The sequence below is a fragment of the Rhinolophus sinicus genome, chromosome 2 (genome assembly GCF_057876585.1).
Source record: "Rhinolophus sinicus isolate RSI-liver-muscle chromosome 2, RSI-T2T, whole genome shotgun sequence".
NCBI classification, from domain to species: Eukaryota; Metazoa; Chordata; class Mammalia; order Chiroptera; family Rhinolophidae; genus Rhinolophus; species Rhinolophus sinicus.
The window spans coordinates 35,811,182-35,836,742 of record NC_142502.1 but is presented as its reverse complement, the minus strand read 5'-3'; the positions used below and the strand labels follow the sequence as shown (position 1 = coordinate 35,836,742).

The window sequence follows — 25,561 nt, the reverse complement described above, 5'->3', positions numbered from 1 at the left end:
AATACTGGTGGAGCATAATGAAAGCAGATTTCCCAGGCAGTAGCAGATTCAAATATACTGAAGTGCACATACATAAAATGTAAGTATGTATATGTCTATATATGTCTATATATGTCTGTCTATATATATATATATATATATATATATATATATATATATATATATATATTCTAATCATTTAAAAATGAATGTGTCCCATTCAGAATAGAATCGATTTTTTCCCTCAAAATTCAGAAACAGGAAGGATGGATAGCTTTTCCTAAGATACTGATTTAAATGAATCAACTAATATTAGTCTGGGTATAATGAACTACAGAACCCAGGACCTTTAGGCCATAAATCTACCACACTGAAAGCTTCTAAAAGCTAGAAACCCAGCTTTATATGTTTTTTTTTTATCTAGTACCATGTCTAGGTTATAACATATACCAAATAACTGCCCAGAAAGGAGAGTATAAGGATAGTTCAAGTACTGCTTTCTGGTTCTCAGCTTCATGACAAGTCACATCAACATAGACCTTTCTTTCTAATATATGCGTATTACTTGGAGTTTATCTAGATAATGTGTGTCAAAAAAGTTGATTTTCTTTCTCTTAATCAGTTTGGAGTCATTGGTAACTTAAATCTCAGTCCAAAAATAATTAGTGACATTTTATGAAATAAATGTAAGCTTAGTCATTTTAGGGACTGTATAACTTAATGTTCCTTCAGGGAAAACACTTGAATATACATTTATTTCTTCACCAAATGTTCTCATATTAAAAATATTATTACTCTTCATCCCAGATCATAGGATGAAACTATAATTTAGTATTTACTTGTAAACTAATTTGTAAGTAAATATAAGATAGTGAAATGAAGTTTTGTTGTTTTTGAAGTACAGTAAGATTTTTTTTCCTTGAAATTCTAAGAGACAATAACTTCTTCAGGGAATTATTCATTGAATTGCTTTTCCTTATTAATTCATATTAGCTGTACTATTGCTTTGATGGTCTATTAAATTTGAGGTAGGTATTATTTTGATTAAAAAATCCAGGGAACTAAGTAACGTCTCATCATAATCCATAAGCAACAAAGTTCCTCCAAGTTTTTCTCAGGATATGTATGTCAAATCACTTGAAGCTTTAATCAATTATAGTTTGAGGCCAGGCTCTGTCTGTCATTCAACAAATATTTATGTGGGCATAGGCAAAGCTCTAGGTACAGGGAATAAAGACAAAGTCCCTGCTCCCATGACACATTTTTAATACGAGAAGACTGTCTGTAATCATGTAAGCAAGTAAATGGGATAACTTCGAGGGCTAAGTACTGTAGAGAAAACAAAACGGTGGAGGCAATGGCAGAGAGTGACTCCGTGAAGGAAAGGCCCACTTCAATTAGCATGATTTGGGAAGAAGTATTTGAAAAGGTGACAACTGAACTAATTAAAGAAGGGCCAAACATGTGAAAATCTGTGGAAAGAGAGGAGTGGGGAGAGTAGGAGTTAGAGGGATGGTGAATAGTACATGATGAAATCAGAGAATGTCAAGATTTGGATTTTAGGCTGGATGCAATTGGATGTCATTAAAGGGTGTTGAAACTACACTAAAAAAGATGTAAGGAGTTTGGTCTGTGGGCCATTAGAGTAGAATTAAAGAGATCTGTTAGAGGCTACTAAAGAGGTTCGGTGAGAGATAGCCATAGCTTACATTAACAAGTAGCAGTAGAGATGATGACAAATGGTTGGTAGGATTTGGGATATATTTTGGATGTATAGTCAATGGGATTCTTACTGTTCAATTGGGAATGGGGTGAAAATCATCATAGTTGGTCCTAGGTTGGGATCTCACCAGATGGCAGTGCCATAACTAAAGATGGGAAAGAATGGAAGAAAATCACTTTGGAAATGATACAGAATCAATAGTTCTCTTTTGACATCTTGAGTTTCTGGTGGCTATTAGACATCTAAGCAGGAGTAGACAGGCAGGTAGAAGGAAGATCATGGGAGAAACCAGGGCATGAAGACAAAAAGTTTGGAAATGGTGGGATATATACTATTTTAAAGCCATGGAATTTAGATGAAATCCCCTAGAGAGAGAATGTAGATGGAAAAGAGGAGAGTTAAGACAGGAGTTACTGTGCAAGAATTCCATTTTGGGCTGAGGTAAAATAGTTTGTACATTGGTATGTTAGCTGAAGTAGAAAGGATGTGGGAAGAATATGACAGAGTCAAAGTTCTTGACAAGTTTTTGTGTGTTTAGTTGTTGTTCCGAGCATTTGAGGAAGGCTACATTTGTCTTCTCTGATTGGTTCTTTCAAATTGGCAATTTTACCTACCAAGTTATGTGACTCTTTGAAGGAAACAAACTGTAGGTGACTTACCTACCAAATCTGAAGACGTAGAAGTTTCTGAGGCACCAAGCACTCAGGTTATGCTGTGTACCACCAGCCTTTCCACCTAAGGTCCTGCTCATGCTATGCCTACCATTCCCAGGGACTTGCAATTTAAGTCCCTGGAGTTTGTTTTTCTGCTACACATATATCTTATTATATGAATGTCTCCTTAGTATCATCATTGAGTTCATCTTTTGACTCTTTTTGAATGTTTGATTCTAAACTCTAATCAAATCTCAATCCAGACAATCTCATTGCTTTATTTTATGAACCAGCAATTTTAACTTCTGAGGGGAAAGGTTACTTCTCCACAGACACCACAAGATTCTGAGCTACTCTCTATCTTTTTGTTGCTGTGGTAATGGCAGTTTCCTTTCATCATCGTGGAATTTGAAGTTAAATAGTTGAATAGTGGAACAGGCAAATAACGGAGTAAACTACAATAAACCAATAACACATGACAGCATTTCCTTGTGTTTGAAAAAGGCTGATGTGTTTTGACTAAGGGAAGAGAAATGGACAAGTATATTTCATGGGTCCTTGGCAGTGAGGGCAGAGAGCAGGAAAGGTATTTATTTTGTCACAAGGAAAATGAGGGCAGAAAGATATATACAAACCACCTTCTCTGCTTCCCACACAAAAGGGATGGAAAAGGAGATATTCCCTGTTAGCAATAATATTTTAAAAGGAAATGAAACCCAATTTGTTCCTAAGTGCTTTATTCCACAAATGCTAACAGGAAAGGAAATTCCTATTAGGCATGGTGGATTAATTAAATTCTGGATTTTAGTATTGTGTCTTTTCCAGAAATAATTATAAGCGGACAATTATAGATATCTTATAATTCATTATTAAGGGATGATAAGATAGAGGTGTAAAATAGAAAATGTATGTCCCCTTTTTAAATAATAAATGCTTTAGTTAAAAGAATTAGATAAATCCACATTAGCAAAAAAGAAAAGCCACAAGAAGAAGTCCTGCAGAAAGATTATTCCAGCATTTCATAAATATCCAGTGTTGTCCTTATTTTAAGCCTCTGTTGCATCTATAATGAAAGCTATTTTATTCTGTTGTACATCAGAAGGAGATGAGAATGTACTTAAGGGAATTTGATCCAATTAGTGTTACATTGCTGACCTTTAGTAAAGACACCAAATGATTCAAGGGTAAGATTGAAATAGATGGGTTATGCATTGCATATATTCTAATGGTTCAAAAGTGTAAAATAATTTACCTTGGGATTACAAGCAAGTGCATTTTAAGATTTTATAATCTGAATTGTGCATAGCTGTAGGGCATCATTTCAATAAACTATTCTTAGAGGAGAAATACAGTCAAATGAAACTGAACCATGTAACAAAATTAACAATATGCATCTGGTAAATTACTTCCTTCTAAATATATTAATACTATCAAGACTGATCTCTACTACCTGCTGAAGCAGTAAAATCTAGACGAATAAATTATTTCCACAGTTGTCAATTTATGTTAAACAAACCTTGTGAAATTGGTTTACAAATCACTTCATAAGACATTATCTTTATAGTCATTAAAGTTGTTACGTTGCTATCTTGTGTTACTCTATTTTTTTAAGATTTTATTGGGGAATGGGAACAGGATTTTATAGGGGAACAGTGTGTATTTCCAGGATTTTTTTTTAAATTGGGGAACAGTGTGTTTTTCCCAGGACCCATCAGCTCCATCCAAGTCAAGTTGTTGTCCTTTCAGTCTTAGTTGTGGAGGGTGCAGTTCAGCTCCAAGTCCAGTTCCATTGTTAGTGGCAGGGGGCGTAGCCCATCATCCCTTGCAGCAGTCAAACTGGCAACCTTGTTGTTGAGAGCACACACTCCAACCAACTGAGCCATCCGGCTGCCCTGGGGTTCAGTGGCAGCTCAGGTGCAGCTCATTGTCTTCATTTTAGTTGCAGAGGGCACAGCTTGTTGGCCCATGTGGGAATCGAACTGGCAGCCCTGTTGCCCAGAGCTCACCCTCTAACCAACTGAGCCACCGTCTGCCCTGGTGTTACTTTTTGAAAATGAAATTTTAAGCGTTGAAGTAAGCAAAAAACCCCCAAAAACAAACAAAAAAAAAAACTTCAGCAGCAAAACAGAACCAAATAAATTTCTGCTTTTTATTTTTCTCAGGATCATGACAATTCAAGTCTTACCCCTTGGGAGTACCGCCCTAGAACTAAGCCAAGAAGAATAATATTTAATACATAAAAATGCAGCAGATTTGGAATCATGAGATGCAGAGTTTAACACAGGTAAACCTTATTTTCCATGGTAAATGGGTTTCCAAAATTATATACTCACATGAACTGAGTAGGGAGTGATTTATGCATACAGTATAAGTGGTAGCTGAACTTTTCTAAGTGAATGATATTGCCCAGGGAATATTTGTATTCGTCCTAGCTCCAACTAAGATGTCCAAATTTATCCCTTAGTCAATGTAAGAAGGTGTATCTACAGTGGCTCTGCTTCACTCACACGGGGGCTTAGAAAATAGAGTTGTCTGCTCTAAACTATGCATTACTTTGGAATCAAACTCGGTAAGTCTCTGAAACTATTTCTGTGAGGTGGCCTGTCTTACACTCCCTTCTACTTCAGTGGCTTGAAAACCTAACCTATTTTATGTTTGTTTCTTTTTTATCTGTTTCACTCTGCTAAAACATAATCTCTAAAACAGCATTGACTCTGTTTTGTTTACTGTAGCATTCCAGAGACTAGAAGACTGTAGTGTACATAGGAGATACATATACATGTTTATGGATTGAATGAATGACCACAAGGTTAGTCTTGCTTGATGACCCAATCAACCAGTAAGGATCTTTTAAGTACCACATAAACTGCAAATCAGCTCATGAGGTTATATCAGAATGTACTTTTTAAATGCTTTTCTCAGCCAAATAGAATTTGGTAGCCCTATGTTAGCCCTCTATTTTAAAAGAGTCATGAATGGCTTATGAAATGAAATTCTTGAGACACGAGTGTGGACTATGCCCTGTCACTGCAGTCTTGTCATTCCTATTTCCCTTTCCACAACTCTAAATTAGAACCACATTCTTTCCTGTCTGAACTAGTATAAGATCCTCTTGACCAGTTGTAAGCTTCTATCTTTTCTTACTCAAATTCACCCTTCCCTGTATTAAAATATGTGTGTGTGTGTGTGTGTGTGTGTGTGTGTGTGTGTGTGTGTGTGGTTGAAGGTTAACTCATTGTTTTTCATTTTTCTTTTTTTTATTTAAAGTTTATTGGGGTGACAATTTTAAACAAAGTTACATAGATTTAAGGTATACAATTCTGTATTACATCATCTATAAATCACGTTGTGTGTTCACCACCCAGACTCAGATTCTCCTTCCATCACCATATATTTGATCCCCCTTACCTTCATCCACTACCCCCTCCCCTTAACCTCTGGTAACCACTAAACTATTGTCTGTGTCTTTGAGTTTTTGTCTCTCATTTGCTTGTCTTGTTCTTTTGTTGTTTTTGGTTTATATGCAACATATCAGTGAAATCATATGGTTCTCTGCTTTTTCTGTCTGACTTACTTCGCTTAGCATTATAATCTCAAGATCCATCCATGTTGTCACAAATGGTCCTATTTCATCTTTTCTTACCACTGAATAGTATTCCATTGTGTTATATATCACATCATCTATCAAAAGACACTTTGGTTGTTTCCATGTCTTCGCCACCATAAATAAAGCTGCAATGAATATTGGAGCACACTTGTTTTTATTTTATTGGTTTCACAAGCCAGGCCCATGCATGGTCGGAAGGGACTACACAAGGACATAAATACTGCAAGGCAAGAATCACTGGGGACTGCATGGGAGACAGGCTGTCACATCTGATCAGCCCTACCATTGTGCATTCATCTCAACTATTCCTTCAAGTTGGAAATATCTCAAAGACAGCTTCATCATAATTCTGTTCTTGATATTCTTTTTCACTTTTGTACTTTTTCATTCTGAAGTCACTATTTTTTTAAATTAAAGTTAATTGGGGTGACAATTGTTAGTAAAGTTACATAGATTTCAGGTGTACAATTTTGTATTACATCATCTATAAATCACATTGTGTGTTCACCACCCAGAGTCATTCCTCCTTCCATCACCATGTATTTGATCGCTTTTACCCTCATGTACCACCTCCCTCCCTTTTTACCCTCTGGTAACCACTAAATTATTGTCTGTGTCTATGAGTTTTTGTTTCTCAATTGTTTGTCTTGTGCTTTTTTTGTTTTTGGTTTATATACCACATATCAGTGAAATCATATAGTTCTCTGCCTTTTCTGTCTGACTTATTTCGCTCAGCATTATAATCTCAAGATCCATCCATGTTGTCACAAATGATCCTATTTCATCTTTTCTTACTGCTGAATAGTATTCCATGGTGTATATATACCACAACTTCTTTATCCATTCATCTATCGAAGGACATTTTGGTTGTTTCCATGTCTTGGCCACTGTAAATAAAGCTGCAATGAACATTGGAGCACACTTGTCTTTATAGATAAATGTTTTCAGATTTTTTGGGTAGATACCCGGGAGAGGGATTGCTGGGTCATATGGAAATTCTATTCATGATTTTTTGAGGAACCTCCACACTGCCTTCCATAACAGCTGCACCAGTCTGCATTCCCACCAACAGTGTATGAGGGTTCCTTTTTCTCCACAGCCTCTCCAACACTTGTTACTATTTGTCTTTTTGATGATAGCCATTCTGACTGGGGTGAGGTGATATCTCGTTGTGATTTGTATTTGCATTTCTCTGATGATTAGTGATGTTGAGCATTTTTTCATATGTCTATTTGCCATTTGTATATCCTCTTTGGAGAAATGTCTCTTCAGGTCCTCTGCCCGTTTTTCAATTGGGTTGTTTCTTTGTTGTTGAGTTGCATGAGTTCCTTCTATATTTTTCATATTAGCCCCTCATCAGAGGCACTGTTTGCAAAAATCTTCTCCCATTCAGTTGGTTGCCTCTTTATTTTGTCGATGGTTTCTTTTGCTGTGCTAAGTTTTTAAGTTTGATATAGTCTCATTCGTTTATTTTAGCATTTACTTCCCTTTCCTTTGGAGTCAAATTCATAAAATGCTCTTTGAACCCAAGGTCCATAAGTTTAGTACCTATGTTTTCTTCTATGCAGTTTATTGTTTCAGTTCATATGCTTAAGTCTTTGATCCATTTTGAATTAATTTTGGTACATGATGACAGATAGCAGTCCAGTTTCATTCTTTTGCATGTGGCTTTACAATTCTGCCAGCACCATTTATTGAAGAGGCTGTCTTTTCTCCATTGCATGTTTTTTTGCTTCTTTGTCAAAAATTATCTGTCCATATTTATGTGGTTTGATTTCCGGGTTCTCAATTCTATTCCATTGGTCTATGTGTCTGTTTTTCTGCCAATACCATTCTGTTTTGATTATTGTTGCCCTTTTGTACAAGCTAAAGTCATGGAATGTGATACCTCCAGCATTGTTCTTTTTTCTTAGGATTGCTTTCACTATTCGGGGTCTTTTGTGGTTCCATACAAATCTGATGATTTTTTAATTCTATTTCTTTAAAAAACGCCAGTGGGATTTTAATGGGGATTGCATTAAATCTGTATATTGCTTTGGGTAATATGGCCATTTTAACTTTGTTGATTCATCTAATCCATGAGCAAGGAATGTCTTTCCATTTCTTTGTGTCTTCTTCAATTTCTTTTAAAAATGTCTTATAGTTTTCAGCATATAGGTCTTTCACATCCTTGGTTAAGTTTATTCCTAGGTATTTCATTCTTTTTGTTGCAATTGCAAAAGGAATTGTTTGTTTGTTTGTTTGTTTTTATTTCTTTTTTTGAGATTTCATTGGTAGTATAATGCAATGGACTTTTGTACATTGATTTTGTAGCCAGCAACTTTACTGTATTCGTTGATTGTTTCTAATAGCTTTTTGGTGGAGTCTTTAGGGTTTTTCTATATAGCATCAGGTCACTTGCAAAGAGTGACAATTTAACTTCTTCATTCCCAGTTCAGAGGCCTTTTATTGCTTTGTCTTGCCTGATTGCTCTGGAGAGGACTTCCAACACTGTTGAAAAGCAGAGGTGATAGGGGACAGCCCTCTTGTGTTGCTGAACGTAGAGCAAAGGCCTTCAGTTTTTCACCGTTAATTATATTAGCTGAGGTTTTGTTATATATGGCCTTTATTATTTAAGGTATTTTCCTTCTATACCTATTTTATTAAGTGTTTAATTATAATTGGATATTGTATCTTGTCAAATGCTTTTTCTGCATCTTGTCAAATACTTTTTCTGATACAATCGTGTGATTTTTGTCCTTTATTTTGTTTATGTGATTTATCACATTGATGGATTTGCATATGTTGAACCATCCTTGTGCTCCTGGGATGAACCCCACTTGGTCATGATGAATAATCTTTTTAATATATTGTTGCATTCGATATGCTCGAATTTTGTTTAGGATTTTTGCATCAGTATTCATCAGAGATATTGGTCTGTAGTTTTCTTTTCTGTGTTATCCTTACCAGGTTTTGGTATCAGGGTAATGTTGGCCTCATAAAATGAATTAAGGAGTTTGTCTCTTCAATTTTTTGGAAGAGTTTGAGTAGGGCAGGTATTAGATCCTCTTTGAATGTTTGGTAGAATTCACTAGTGAAGCCATCTGGTCCTGGACTTTTGCTTTTGGGAAGGTTTTGGATGACTGATTCAATTTCCTTACTGGTGATCGGTCTATTTAGATTTTCCAGTTCTTCATGGTTCAGCCTAGGAAGGCAAAATGTTTCTAAGAACTTGTCCATTTCTTCTAGGTCATTGAATTTGGTGGCATAAAGTCCTTCATGGTATTCTTGGATGATCCTTTGTATTTCTGTGGCATCCGTGATAACTTCCCCTTTTTCATTTCTGCTTTTGTTTATTAGTGTCTTTTTTTTATCTTAGTGAGTCTAGCCAAGGGTTTGTCAATTTTATTCATCTTTCCAAAGAACCAGTTCTTTGTCACATTAATTTTTTTCTATTGTCTTTTTGTTCTCTATTTCATTTAGTTCTGCTCTGATTTTTATTATTTCCTTTCGTCTGGTGACCTTGGGTTTCATTTGTTCTTCTTTTTCTAGTTCTTTAAGGTGTAATGTGAAGTTACTTATTTGGGATTTTTCTTGTTTCTTGAGATAGGCTTGTAATGATATAAATTTCCCTCTTAAAATGCTTTCACTGTATCCCCCAAATTTTGGTAGGATGTATTTTCATTCTCATTTGTTTCTATGTATCTTTTGATCTCTCCTCTTATTTCTTCTTTGACTCGGTTGTTCTTTAAAAGATTGTTGTTCAATCTCCACGTATTTGTGGTTTTACCTACTTTCTTTTTGCAGTTGATATCCAATTTCAAAGCCTTGTGATCAGAGAATGTGCTGGGTATGATTTCAAACTTCTTAAATTTGCTGAGGCTAGTTTTATGTCCCAAAATATGGTCTATGCTTGAGAATGTTTCATGTACACTAGAAAAAAAAAAAGTATAGTCTGATGTTTTAGGATAAAGTGCTCTATAAATGTCTATTTTGTCCATTTCATCTAATGTGTCATTTAGGGCTGCTATTTCTTTATTTTCTGTTTGGATGATCTATCCATAGCTATCAATGGTATATTTAGGTCCCCTACTATAATTGTGTTTTGGTCAATTTCTCCCTTTAGTTCCGTTAGTAGTTGCTTGGTATATTTTGGTGCTCCCTGATTGGGAGCATAACTATTGATGACTGTTATGTCGTCTTGTTGCATAGTCCCCTTTACCATTATGAAATGTCCATCTTTGTCTCTTGTTACGTTTTTTTCCCTAAAGTCTGTTTCGTCTGATATCAGTATGGCTACACTTGATTTTGTCTGGATACCATTTGCTTGGAGTGTCAATTTCTACCCTTTCACTTTGAGTCTATGTTTGTCCTTGTAGCTGAGCTGTGTCTCTTGGAGACAGCATATGGTTGGGTTTAGTTTTTTCATCCCATCTGCTTTTCTGTGCCTTTTTATTGGTGAGTTCAGTGCATTTACATTTAGGGTTATTATTGATATGTGCATTGCTTTTCAAAGTAAAGAAATTTTTCTGTTTTTGATAATTATGTAATTGACAACATGAGTTCAAATGATTTTTCCAGTTACAGTTTTAACTAATTCTTCATACCGATTCTAAGTTTCAGCCGTTGAGCAATTTTGTGTTATCTAGTAAGTCCTTGTTTCTTGAACTCCATGCCTTCACCTGTCCTGTTCTCGCTAAGTGAAATGGTGGAATTCCTCCCTCACTCACAACGCCCCATCCTTTGATATTCTACTCAATGTTTGAGGTTCATCTTGAATTGCTTTCACCCGTATAAAACCCTCCCTATAGCATTGAGAAATAATTGCCCCATTCCTTTGAATGCCGTAGAGCTCTATTATTAACTCCTTTATTTTCTTATTTTCCTCTGTCAGGTATCAGAATTATATAGTTGTCTTTTCCCTCCTCTTTGATTTGTCTTTTTCTCTTAAGGAAGATCATTGATTTTTTTCTTTTTTAATATCTTTTTAAACACTTGCCTGTATATTTGGACTTTACATAACCAAATATAATGTGTATTTTCAATAGCATTACAAGTTCTCTACAGTCTACAACTGTATCAGATGTTTGTGCATTATATAAAATATGTTTCCAATACTGTCCTTTCTAGATCCATAGTAAAAGCTCAATAACTAATTGTTGATAATATTTCAACTAAAAACTTTTAAAATTATGATTTAAATAATGTTATAAATATATGTATTTCTATTTATGATGAAGTAAATTTGAACTTTATTGTTGAAGAAAATATATAAAATACATGAGTTTGCTGTTTTTTATTTCTGAAAACAGTTTAAATTTACATTGTTATTTGGATGGTACTAGTTTTCCTTTTAACTCAGCTAAATAAATCCTTTTTTTCTTTAATTTATTGGGGTGACAATTGTTAGTGAAATTACATAGATTTCAGGTGTACAATTCTGTATTACATCATCTATAAATCCCATTGTGTGTTCACCACAAAGAGTCAGTTCTCCTTCCATCACCACATATTTGATCGCCTTTACCCTCGTGTACCACCCCCCTCCACTAAACTATTGTCTGTGTCTATGAGTTTTTGTTTCTCATTTGTTTGTCTTGTTCTTTTGTTGTTTTTGGTTTATATACCACATATCAGTGAAATCATATGGTTCTCTGCTTTTTCTGTCTGACTTATTTTGCTTAGCATTATAATCTCAAGATCCATCCATGTTGTCACAAATGGTCCTACTTCATCTTTTCTTACCACCAAATAGTATTCCATGGTGTATATGTACCACAACGTCTTTATCCAATCATCTATCGTAGGACATTTTGGTTGTTTCCATGTCTTGGCCACCGTAAATAAAGCTGCAATGAACATTGGAGCACACTTGTCTTTATGTATAAATGTTTTCAGACTTTTTGGGTAGATACCCAGGAGAGGGATTGCTGGGTCATATGGTAATTCTATTCGTAATTTTTTGAGGAACCTCCACACTGCCTTTCATAACGGCTGCACCAGTCTGCATTCCCACCAACAGTGTATGAGGGTTCCTTTTCCTCCACAGCTTCTCCAACACTTGCTAATATTTGTCTTTTTGATGATAGCCATTCTGACTGGGGTGAGGTAATAACTCGTTGTTTTTATTTGCATTTCTCTGATGATTAGTGATGTTGAGCATTTTTTCATATGTCTATTTGCCATTTGTATGTCCTCTTTGGATAAATGTCTCTGCAGGTCCTCTGCCCATTTTTCAATTGGGTTGTTTGCTTTTTTGTTGTTGAGTTTCATGAGTTCCTTGTATATTTTGGATATTAGCCCCTTATTGGAGGCACTGCTTGCAAAAATCTTCTCCCATTCAGTTGGTTGCCTCTTTATTTTGTCGATGGTTTCTTTTGCTGTGCAGAAGCTTTTAAGTTGCATATAGTCCCATTCATTTATTTTAGCTTTTACTTCCCTTGCCTTTGGAGTCAAATTCATAAAATTCTTTCTGAACCTGAAGTCCATAAGTTTAGTACCTACGTTTTCTTCTATGCAGTTTATTGTTTCAGTTCATATGCTTAAGTCTTTGATCCATTTTGAATTAATTTTGGTACATGATGACAGATAGCAGTCCAGTTTCATTCTTTTGCACGTGACTGTCCAATTCTGCCAGCACCATTTATTGAAGAGGCTGTCTTTCCTCCATTGTGTGTTTTCAGTTTCTTTGTCAAAAATTATCTGTCCATACTTATGTGGTTTTATTTCTGGGTTCTCAATTCTATTCCATTGGTCTATGTGTCTCTTTTTCTGCCAATACCATGCTGTTTTGATTATTGTAGTCCTATAGTACAAGCTAAAGTCAGGGAGTGTGATACCTCCAGTATTGTTCTTTTTTCTTAAGATTGCTTTGGCTATTTGGGGTCTTTTGTGGTTCCAAACAAATCTGATGATTTTTTGTTCTATTTCTTTAAAGAATGCCATTGGGATTTTGATGGGGATTGTATTAAATCTGTATATTGCTTTGGGTAATATGGCCATTTTAACTCTGTTGATTCTTCTTGAACTCAAAAGTTACCATTATCCTTATGAACTGAATATATTTCATCTTTCTGATATCTCCCATTCTTTCTCCCTGTTGGGGTAACTTCTCTGTGTTTTTAAAAACAATTCAAAATATTTCCTGCAGGAAACAGGAAGCAGGAAGCAAATATTTCCTGACCTTCTTAATGTAATTCTGATAGGAGACTCGCTGTATCTATATTAAAATAATCCTAAGACACTATTTTTTTTATTCTACCTTTGTTCAGATCATCTCTGAATTTTTTATATATTAGCTAACAAAGTTAACATTTATAAAACCTTTATCAAGTTACTGCTTAAATATATTGTGTTTATGTTTTAAAAAAAATAAAACTATAAGCTATGAAAATGTGTGTAGATTTCCTGTTCAAAAATGGACTAATCCTCACACTAGGCGTAGTGTCTCATCCTTACCTGAGGGGTCTGGTTCCTATACACATATTCTTATTTCTATGTCATCAATCTTTCTTCTTTCTAAATATTCCCTTAAGAATATAAATATGTTTAGTCTTCCTCTGTCTAAAGAGCACACCACTCCTATATACAATTGCCTTATAATCATCTAATTCCAGCTTGTTCTCCCCATCCTTTCATAGCCAACTTTCTGAAAGAATAGTTAAAACTTTCTGTTCCACTCCCCCAATACTCCTCAAACCAAAGCATATGTCGTTGGTCCCTGTAATGGTTAATTTTATTTGTCAATTTGGCTAGGCCATTGTATCTAGATATGTGATCAAATATTGTTCTAGATGTTTGCTGTGAAGGTATTTTTTTAGATGAGAGTAACATTTAAATCAGTAAACTCTGAGTAAAGCAAATTACCTTTCATAATGTGGGTGGGCCTCATCTAATCAATTGAAGGCCTTAATATAAAAAAGACCGACCTCTAGGGAAAGAAAAGGAATTCTGCTAGCAGACTGCCTTCACACTCACCTGGAACTCTCCCTTGGGTCTCCAGCCTGCCAACCTACTCTTGTCGCCTTCCTTCACAAATACATTAGCCAATTCCTTAAAATCACACACACCCACGCACGCACGCACACACACGCCTTGCTATTGGGTCTGTTTCCCTTGAGAACCCTGATTAGTACAGTCCTTACCTTGCTCCTCAAATTGCTCCACTATTGCCATCAGTGACATCCTCTCTACCTACTCCTTTCAGATGACTTTAAATTTCTTCTACCCTTTATTTCTTTCTAGACCCTGTTATCCTTTGACTTTACATGTTTGTTATCAAGTTCATGACGTCAGTTGCCATGGACATATAGACAGTTCTAAGATCCATCTTATATCTCTTTCCTCAAAGACATATATCTGTTTATATGCTTTGGTATCAAAAATTAAGCTCTTCATTTCCCTCTACTTTTTGTGTTTTCTACTTTAAGAAACGCTTTCATCATCCACTCCAAAATTGAGGTTGGAAACCTGTTAGACATCTACAACTCTACATTAACTTCCATCTCCGAACAGATACTAAATTCACTCAGTTTTATCAGTTTGTGTGTGTATTATTAGAATTCTAGATTTGTAGTTATTTTCTCACTGTAAAGAAAGGATACCATTCCATTATTTTCTGGCTTCCGTTACTTCTGTTTAGAGGACAACTGATTCATATTATTTCTTTTAAAAATATTCAGTAATTCTTAGGATACTCTGAAGATATTTTTTTTCTTTCCCTTTGATTTTAAACAGTTTTACTGATTCCTTTAAGTATAGGGACTTCAAAAAAAATACTCTTTGTTTTGGGAGATGTTAGGTCAATGCCTCTTTAACTTATTAATCTCCATTCTCTTTCTCTTCCTATAACCCATCAACTGTATCTTTGACATTTTCATGAAATCCTCTGTGTCTCGTAAGCTCTTTTGTATATATTTTTGTTAGTTCCTTTCCATGCTTCAATTTGAATATTTTCTATTTGTTTTCCAATTTAGTATTCCATGACTAATAATCTTATTAAACCCATCTACTAAATCCTTAATTTGTATGTATGTATATATTTTTTTGTTTGTTTTAGAATTTTATTGCATCTTCTTTATAAATTTCTGGTTTCTGATGAAATTTTCCGTTTTATAAATTTCTGGTTTCTGATGAAATTTTCCGTTTTATCCTCTAGTTACTTGAATATATCAATTGCATTTATTTCAAAGTTTGTGCCTGATAACTAAATATTTATCACTTTTGGCCCTCGTGGTACTTGTGTCCCCCTATTTACCTTAACTTGGGTTTCTTTGTCAATTTTATTGATTGCTTGTGATTGTGAAAAATTAGAATCTCCGGATGATGTACAGATGACTTGAAACTGGCAGAATTGAGGTTAGATCCCATTAACCCTGTCTTGGATCAAAATGATTAGATTTTAGGGTTTTTGTTTTTGTGTAGATTGATCTATTTTCAGTTTTCTCTTGCTCTTTAGTGCATCCTTTTAGCTGACCCTACTGATAGTTCAAGTTTTATATTTTTTTCCCTCAGAAAGAACTCATTAATTTTTTTTAACAGCGTAGAAGAGTGGTAGTAGAAGATGGTTTTCAGAGTAAGTTGAGATGGGCTGTAATGACTATGAATGCCTTCTTTGAAGAAGACAACAGTGAGTGCAAAGAGTAGTGTTTGCTAAAGAATCAGGAAAAGACACTAAATCAAAAGATTTTTATTTTCTCCTGTGGGTAAGTAAGATTATGGGGTGTTGTTAACAGAAGGGGAAAGACTCAGAGGAGAAGCTTTGATGAAAAATTTAAGTGCAAGTTAGAGATGAAGATGATAACCTTTAAATCTAAAATTGGACTATCACTGTATCTTTCTGGGATATCAAGAAAAGAAAACCTGAGTTCTTTTCTTCCTTTAATTACCAGAACAGTCCCAGAAAAACAAATCTCCTACATTAAATAATTTCAGAAGCAGTACAGACTTACCTCTCTGGGCCTTGTCGAGCAAGTGGCAACTTCTTTATAGGGTATTTCTTCACTAGGCATGAGCTGTTACTCTGTTTTTCTTCACAAAATTGTGTGTGGGGGGGGGGGGGAAGGGACGGGGGCGGTGATCTGCTCAGGGTGGAAAGCAAGCTAAATGTATGAAAAATGGTAGTATTAGACTTGGCTTTAACAGTGTATAATATCTATGTTGCAGAATTTCAGTGATACTAAGAAAGTTTCTCGACCCAAAATATAAATGTAAGAACTCATTATAATGCTAACCTGTACTTCTAGAAATGTTTTTCTTTAGGAATTGAAGATTATTTTGGTCAGCAATGATCTATATAATACTTCTGGGAGATGTTATTATTGGCCAGTTGACATTTTAAGGGGAATTATTGTGCTTTCTTAATTAGTGACAGTTAATAGCCTGCTCTACCGGGACTAGAAAGAAATATGTCTCAAGTGGAGCATGGAATTTTTAAGGAGGGGAAAAGTGGCAAAGATAACTTGATTTATTTCACAATTTTGCTTAGAGCTGGTCTGAAGAATGATCTGTCATTGACACAATGTAATTCTTCAACATTAAACTACAGTTTTAGAGAGAAAACCATCATACATCTAAGAAGGCACCACTCCTGTGTTTACATAGCAGAGATACAAGGCAAGTCCTGTCCTTTCTTCTGCAATGGGTTAGAGCTCATTTTCTCCAAACCCTTGACTTTCATATTCCCCACACTTCTCACAATAGCGATTGATACCTGGTAAAGACTAGGTTGCTAAGAATCTTGCCATAATTTCTATATATTTTGTGTAAGAAAGGGGGATAAATACTAAACTGCCTGAAGCAGTGAACACTCCCTGAATTCAGTAAATACAACTTGTAATTTACTTAATATTTTTTTCTCTGATTTGATCTTAAATTGACTCCTTTTTTTGCCTTTAAATTAAAGTCTATTGGGGCGACAATTGTTAGTAAAGGTATATAGATTTCAGGTGTAAAAGTCTGTAATACATTATCTATGTCTCACATTATGCCTTCACCACCTACAGTCAGTTCTCTTTCCATCACCATATATTAGACCCCGTTTACCCTCTTCTAGAGCCCCGCTTCCCTGTCTTCCCTTACCCACTGGTAACCCCTAAACTATTGTCTATGACTTTTGTTCTTTCAGTTGTTTGTCTTGTTCTTTTGTTTTCGGTTTATATACCACATACCAGGGAAATCATATGGTTCTTTACTTTTTCTGTCTGACTTATTTTGCTCAGCATTATAATCTCAAGATCGATCCATGTTGTCACAAATGATCTTATTTCATCTTTTGTTACTGCTGAATAGCATTCCCTTGTGTATATATACCACAAATTCTTTATCTATTCATCTATCGAAGGACATTTTGGTTGTTTCCATGTCTTGACTACCATAAATAAAGCTGCAATGAACATTGGAGCACACTTGTCTTTATAGGTAAATGTTTTCAGATTTTTTGGGTAACTACCCAGGAAAGGGATTGCTGGGTAACATGGTAAGTCTATTCATGATTTTTTGAGGAACCTCCACACTGCCTTCCATAGCGTCTACACCAATCTGCATTCCCAACAACAGTGTATAAGATTTCCTTTTTTTCCACAGCCTCTCCAACACTTGTTACTATTTGTCTTGTTGATGATAGACATTCTAACTGGGGTGAGGTGATATCTCATTGTAGTTTTTATTTCCATTTCTCTAATGACTAGTGATGTTGAGGATTTTTTTCATATGTCTATTTGCCATTTGTATGTCCTCTTTGGAGAAATGTCTCTTCAGGTCCTCTGCACATTTATCAATTGGGTTTTTTGGTTTTTTGTTGTTGAGTTGTATGCGTTCCTTTTATATTTTGGATATTAGCCCCTTATCAGAGGCACTGTTTTCAAAAATCTCCCATTCAGTTGGTTGTTTCTTTATTTTGTTGATATTTTCTTTTACTCTGAAGAAGCTTTTAAGTTTGATATAGTCCCATTCATTTATTTTAGCTTTTAGCACTCTTGCCTTTGGAGTCAAATTCATAAAATGCTCTTTGAAACCAAGCTCCATAAGTTTAGTACCTATATTTTCTTCTATGCAGTTTATTGTTTCAGGTCTTATGCTTAAGTCTTTGATCCATTTTGTATTATTTTTGTTCATGGTGACAGATAATCCAGTTTCATTCTTTGCATGTGACTTTCCACTTCTGCCAGCACCATTTATCGAAGAGGCTGTCTTTTCTCCATTGTAAGTTTTTTGCTTCTTTGTCAAAAATTATCTGTCCATATTTATGTGGGTTTATTTCTGGGTTCTCAATTCTATTCCATTGGTCTATGTGTCTGCTTTTCTGTCAATACCATGTTGTTTTGATTATTGTTGCCCTGTAGTACAAGCTAAAGTCAGGGAGTGCGATACCTCCATCATTGTTCTTATTTCTTAGGATTACTTTGGCTATTCAGGGTTTTTTGTGGTTCCAAACAAATCTGATGATTTTTTGTTCTATTTCTTAAAAAATGCAATTGGGATTTTGTTGGGGATTACATTAAATATGTATATTGCTTTGGGTAATACGGCCATCTTAACTATGTTGATTCTTCTAATCCATCAGCACAGAATGTCTTTCCATTTCTTTGTGTCTCCTTCAATTTATTTTAAAAATGTCCTATAGTTTCTTCATATAGGTCTTTCACATCCTTGGTTAAATTTATTCTTGGGTATTTTATTCTCTTTTCTTGCTATTGAAAAAGGAATTTTTTTTTTAAATTTCTTTTTCTGAGATTTCATTGTTAGTATAGGAATGCAATGGACTTTTATACATTGTTTTTGTAGCTGGTAACTTTACTGTATTCGTTTATTATTTCTAATAGCTTTTGGTGGAGTCTTTAGGGTTTTCTCTATATAGCATCAGGTCACCTGCAACTTCTTCATTCCCAATTTGGATGCCTTTTATTTCTTTGTCTTGCCTGATTGCTCTGGCTAGGACTTCCAACACTGAAAAGCAGAAGTGATAGGGGACAGCCCTGTTGTGTTCCTGAACGTAGAGCAAAGGGCTTCAGTTTTTCACTGTTAATTATATTAACTGAGGGTTTGTCATATATGGCCTTTATTATGTTCAGGTATTTGCCTTCTATACCTATTTTATTAAGTGTTTTAATCATAGATGGATGTTATATCTAGTTGAACACTTTTTCTGCATCAATTGATATAATCATGTGATTTTTGTCCTTTATTTTGTTCATGTGATGAATCACATCAACGGTTTGCCTATGTTGAACCATCCTTGTGCCTCTGTGATGAACCCCAATTGATCGTGATGAATAATCTTTTTAATGTATTGTTGCATTCAATTTGCTAGAATTGTGTTTAGGATTTTTGCATCTCTATTCATCAGACGTATTGGTCTGTAGTTTTCCTTCGTTCTGTTATCCTTACCAGGTTTTAGTATAAGGGTAATGTTAGCCTCATAAAATGTGTTAGGGAGTATTGTTTCTTCTTCAATTTTTGGAAGAGTTTGAGTAGGACAGGTATTAGATCCTCTTTGAAGGTTTGGTAGATTTCACTAGTGAAGCCATATTGTCCCGGACTTTGCTTTTGGGAAGGTTTCAAATGACTGATTGAGTTTCCTTACTGGTGATCGGTCTATTTAAACTTTCTAATTCTTCACGATGAATCCTAGGAAGGCTATATATTTCTAAGAACTTGTCCATTTCTTCTAGGTTATTGATTTTGGTACCATATAGTCCTTCATAGTATTCTTGGATGATCTCTGTATTTCTGTGGCACCCGTGATAACTTCCCCTCTTCCATTTCTGATTTTGTTTATTAGTGTATTTTCTCTCTTTATCTTAGTCTAGCCAAGGGTTTGTGAATTTTATTAATCTTTTCAAAGAACCAGCTTTTTGTGGCGTTAATTTTTTCTATTTTCTTTTTGTTCTCTGTTTCATTTAGTTCTGCTCTGATTTTTATTATTTCCTTTCTTCGGCTAACATTGGGTTTCATTTGTTCTCCTTTTTCTAGTTTTTTTAAGTTGTAATGTGAGGTCATGTATTCGGTATTTTTCTTCTTTCTTGAGATAGGCCTGTAATGATGTGAATTTCTCTCTTAAACCGCTTTCACTGCATCCCTAAAGTTTTGGTAGCATGTGTTTTCATCCTCATTTGTTTCTATGTATCTTTTATTATTATTAGTTTCAGGTGTACGAAGCAATATAATAGTTAGACATTTATCATTTATATACCTAACACAGTGATAACCCTCCTCCCCCAATCTATACCCCTCTGACTTCACAAACAGCTATTACATTTCCACTGTCTCTATTCCTAATGCTATACTCTACTTCGTGTGTGTGTGTGTGTGTGTGTGTGTGTGTGTGTGTATAATTATAGTTGACATTCATTATTGTTCAGTTTCAGCTTCAGCTGTACAGTGATCAGTCATCTACATCATCCCTGAGGTGGTCTCCCTAATGAGACAAGTATCGATTGGTTACCCTACAAAATCTTTACAACATTATTGATTACTTTCCCCAAATTGACTTTCATATCCTCGTTGCAATCTTGTGGTTACTGATTGTGTTTTCTAATCTCTTCACTGTCCCCTTTATCCCCAACCCCCTCTCCCATCTAGCAACCCTCAGTGTTTCATCTTTGTCTCTGAGACTGTTTCTGATTAGTTCATTAATTTATTCTTTTCTTTAGATTCCACATATAAGTGAGATCATATGGTATTTGTCTTTCTCTGTCTGACTTATTTCACTTAACATAATGTTCTCTAGGTCCATCCATATTGTTGCAAATGGTAAGATTTCATTCTTCTTTATGACTGCGTAATATTCATTGTCTAAATATACCACAGTTTCTTAATCCAGTCGTCTACCAATGGGTATTTTGGTTGTTTCCATGTCTTGGCTATTGTGCATAGTAGTACAATAAACATGGGGATGCCTAATGTTTTTTTTCTAATTAAAGTTTTGGATTTTTCCTCATAGATACATAGGAGTGGAATTGCTGGGTCATACGGTAGTTCCATTTTCAGTTTTTTGAGATACCTCCATACTCTTTTCCATAGTGGCTGCACCAATCTGCAATCCCACCAACAGTGCTCAAGAGTTCCCTTTTCTCCACATCCTCACCAACACTTGTTGTTTGTTGATTTATTGATGATAGCCATTTTGACAGGTGTGAGGTGATATCTCATTGTGGCTTTTATTTGCATTTCTTTAATGATTAGTGAGGTTGAGCATTTTTTCATATGTCTGTTTGCCATCTGTATGTCCTCTTTAGAAAAATGTCTCTTAATGTCCTCTGCCCATTTTTAATTGGGTTGTTTGTTTTTCTGGAGTTGAGTTGAGTGAGTTTTTTATAAATTTTGGATATTAACCCCTTATTGGATATATCATTGGCAAATATCTTCTCCCATTCAGTAGGATCTTTTTGTTTCCTTGATGGTTTCCTTTGCTGTGAAAAAACTTGTTAATTTATTGTAATCTCACATGTTTATTTTTTTCTCTTACTTCCCTTACCCAAGGGGATATAGCAGTAAAAATCTTACTCTGGGTAATGTCTGTAAAGTTTCTTCCTAAATTTTCTTCTAGGAATTTTATGGTTTCAGATCTTAAATTTAAGTCTTTAATCCATTTTGAATCTATTCTTGTATATGGTGTGAGGAGGTGGTCCAGCTTCATTTTTTTTTCATGTGTCTGTCCAAGTTTCCCAGCACCATTTACTGAATAGACTGTCTTTACCCCACCGTAAATTCTTGTTTCCACTGTTGTAGATTAAATGACCATATAGGCATTTAATTATTTCTGGGCTGTGTATTCTGTTCCATTGACCTATGTGTCTGTTTTTATGCCAGTACCATGCTGTTTTGATTACTATAGGCTTGTAGTATAATTTCATGTCAGGTCTCCTTATACTTCCCACTTTGTTCTTATTTCTCAATATTGTTGAAGCTATCCGGGGTATTTTATGGTTCCATATAAATTTTAGAATTATATGTTCCATTTCTGTGAAAAATGTCCTTTGTAGTTTGATAGGAATTGCGTTGAATCTGTATATTGCCTTAGGCAGTATGGGCATTTTAACGATATTGATTCTTCCTATCCATAAGCATGGTATCTGTTTCCATCTATTTGTATCTTCTTTGATTTCTCTCCTCAATGTCTTAGAATTTTCTGAGTACAGATCTTTCACTTCTTTGGTTAAATTTATTCCCAGGTATTTTATAAACTTTGAAGCAATTGTAAATGTTTTCTTAATTTCTGCTTTTGATATTTTATTATTGGTATATACAAATGCAACTGATTTCTGAATATTAATTTTGAATCCTGTTACTTTACTAAATTTATTCATCAGTTCTAATAGTTTTTCTGTGGACTCTTTAGGCTTCTCTCTATATAGTGTCATGTCATCTGCATATGATGACAATTTTACTTCCTCCTTACCAATTTGGATGCCTTTTATTTCTTTTTCTTGTCTGATTGCTGTGGCTAGAACTTCCAGTAGTATGTTGAGTAGAAGTGAAGAAAATGGGCAACCTTGCCTTGTTCCTGATTTAAGGGGAATGGTTTTAGCTTTTCCCTACTAAGTATGATGCTAGCTGTGGGTTTATCATATATGACCTTTATTGTGTTGAGATGTGGTCACTCTATTCCCACTTGCTTAAGAGTTTTTATCATAAATGGCGGCTGGATTTTGTCAAATGATTTTTCTGCATCTATTGATATGATCATATGATTTTTATTTTTCATTTTGTTAATGTGGTGTATCACATTAACTGAATTGCAGATGTTGAACCACCCTTGCATGCCAGGAATGAATCCCACCTGACCATGGTGAATGATCTTTTTAATGTATTGTTGAATTCTGTTTGCTAATATTATGTTGAGGATTTTTGCATCTATGTTGATTAGGGATATCGGCCTGTAGTTTTCTTTTTTTATAATGTCTTTGATTTTGGGATCAGGATGGTGTGGCCTTGTGAAAAGAGTTTGGGACCATTCCCTCCTTCTCAATTTTTTGGAATAGTTTGAGGAGAATAGGTGATAATTCTTTTTTAAATGTTTTCTAAAATTCACCTATAAAGCCATCTGGTCCAGGGTTTTTGTTTGTTGGGAGCCTGTTGATTACTGATTCAATTTCCCTGGTGGTAATCAGTCTATTCAGGTTTTCCATTTCTTTTTGAGTTAGCCTTGGAAGGTTGTATGTGTCTAGAAAATTGTCCATTTCTTCCAGATTGTCAAATTTGTTGGCATATAGATGCTCATAGTAATTTCTTAATTTTTTTTTTGTATTTCTGTGGTGTCTGTTGTTACTTCTCCTCTTTCATTTCTGCTTTTATAAATTTCAGTCCTCTCTCTCTCTCTCTCTCTCTCTCTCTCTCTCTCTCTCTCTCTCTCTTTGATGAGTCTGGCTAAAGGTTTGTCAATTTTGTTTATCTTCTCTAAAAACCAACTCTTGGATTCATTGATCTTTTGTATTGTTTTTAGGTCTCTATTTCATTTATTTCCACTCTGATCTTTATTATCTCTTTCCTTATACTCCCTTTGGGCTTATTTTTCTGTTCTTTTTCCAGATCCCTTAAGTGTAAAGATAAACAGTTGATTAGTGATTTTTCTTGTCTCTTTAGGTAGGCCTACATTGCTAGGAATTTCCCTCTTAGGACTGCTTTTGCTGCATCCCATAGATTTTGGGTTGTTGTGTTTTCATTTTCGTTTGTCTCGAGATATCTTTTGATTTCTTCCTTGATCTCATTGTTGACTCATTCATTATTTAGTAACATGTTATTCAGCCTCCATGTATTTGTGTGTTTTCCAGTTTTTTTCCTGTAGTTGATTTCTAATTCCATAGCACTGTGGTCAGAAAAGACAATTGGTATGATTTCAGTTTTCTTAAATGTATCAAGACTTGTTTTGTGGCCTAACATGTGGTCTATCTTGGAAAATGTCCCATGTGCACTTGAGAAGAACGTGTATTCTGCAGCTTTGGAGTGAAATGCTCTGAAAATATTGATTAAATCCAACTGGTCCCATGTGTGATTTAAGGCCGTTGTTTCCATATAGATTTTCTGTCTGGAAGACCTGTCCCTTGTTGTCAGGTGTGTTGAAGTCCCCTACTATGGCAGTGTTACTGTTGATCTCTGTCTTTATGTCAGTCAACATCTGTTGTATATATTTAGGTGTTCCTATGTTGGGTGCATAGATGTTTACTAGGGTTAGGTGTTCTTGTCAGATCGATCCCTTTATTATTCTGTAGTGCCCATCTTTGTCTTTTAATATATTCTTCATTTCAAAGTCTATTTTGTCAGATATAAGGATTGCGACTCCAGCTGTTTTCTTATTTCCATTTTCTTGAAATATCCTACTCCAACCCATCACTTTCAGCCTGTGTGTGTCTTTTGATCTGAGGTGAGTCTCTTGTATAAAGCATATGCAAGGGTCTTGTTTTCTTATTGACTCAGCCACTCTATGTCTTTTGATTGGAGCATTTAATCCATTTACATTTAAAGTGATTATTAACAGGTACATAGTTAGTACCATTTATTTTATTTGTAGTTAGATTGTTTTCATCTTTCTTCTGCCTACAGAAGCCCTTTTAATATTTCCTACAATGATGGCTTGATAGTAATAAATTCCTTTAGTTTATTCTTTTCTGGGAAGTTCTTTATCTTTCCTTCAATTTTAAATGATAGCCGTGTTGGATAAGCAATCTAGGTTGTAGGCCTTTGTTTTTCATCACTTTGAATACCTCTGGCCACTCCCTCTGGCCTGCAAAGTTTCTGTAGAAAAGTCATTTGATAGTCTTATAGGAGTTCCCTTGTATGTAACCCACTGTCTTTCTCTTGCTGCTTTTAGGATTTTCTCTTTTTCATTAACCTTCGCAATTTTAACTATAATGTGTCTTGTGTGGACCTGTTTGGGTTTATCCTGGTTGGAACTCTCTGCACTTCCTGGGCTTGTATGTTGGTTTCTTTCACCAGGTTAAAGGAGATTTCGGTCATTATTCAAATATGTTCTCGATCACTTGCTCCCTCTCTTCACTTTCTGGTATTCCTATAATGCTCATGTTATTGTGCTTGATGTTATCCCAGAAGTCCCTTAAACTATTTTCATTGTTTTTTATTCTTTTTTTCTTTTTGTTGTTCCATTTGGATGATCTCTGCTAACTTGTCTTCTAAGTCGCTGATTTGATCCTTTGCCTCATCTAACCTGCTGGTAATTCTTTCAAGTGTGTTCTTTATTACGATTATGTATTCTTCTTTTTTTTTAAATTAAGATTTATTGGGGTGACAATCATTAGTAAAGATACATAGATTTCAGTTATACAACTCTGTATTACATCATATATAAATCCCACTGTGTGTTCACCCAGAGTCAGTTCTCCTTCCATCACCATATAGTTGATCCCCATTGCCCTCATCTACCTCCCGCTTACCCCATTACACTCTGGTAACCACTAAATTATTATCTGTGTCTATGAGTTTCTGTTTCTCATTTGTTTGTCTTGTTCTTTTGTTGTTTTTTGTTTATATACCACAAATCACTGAAATCACATGGTTCTCTACTTTTTCTGTCTGACTTATTTCGCTTAGCGTTATAATCTCAAGATCCACCCATGTTGTCACAAATAGTCCTATTTCATCTTTTCTTACTGCCGAATAGTATTG

General features: G+C 35.0%; 1 protein-coding gene across 1 annotated transcript in view; it reads left to right on the top strand.

The window, feature by feature from the left end:
- CLVS2 (clavesin 2) overlaps positions 1-25,561 on the top strand; it is a 128,227-nt gene that overhangs the window by 87,996 nt on the left and 14,670 nt on the right. The window contains exon 7 of the transcript XR_016020189.1: positions 4,518-4,639. The gene's annotated coding sequence lies outside the window, so the exon portion shown is untranslated. The remainder of the gene's footprint in view (positions 1-4,517; positions 4,640-25,561) is intronic.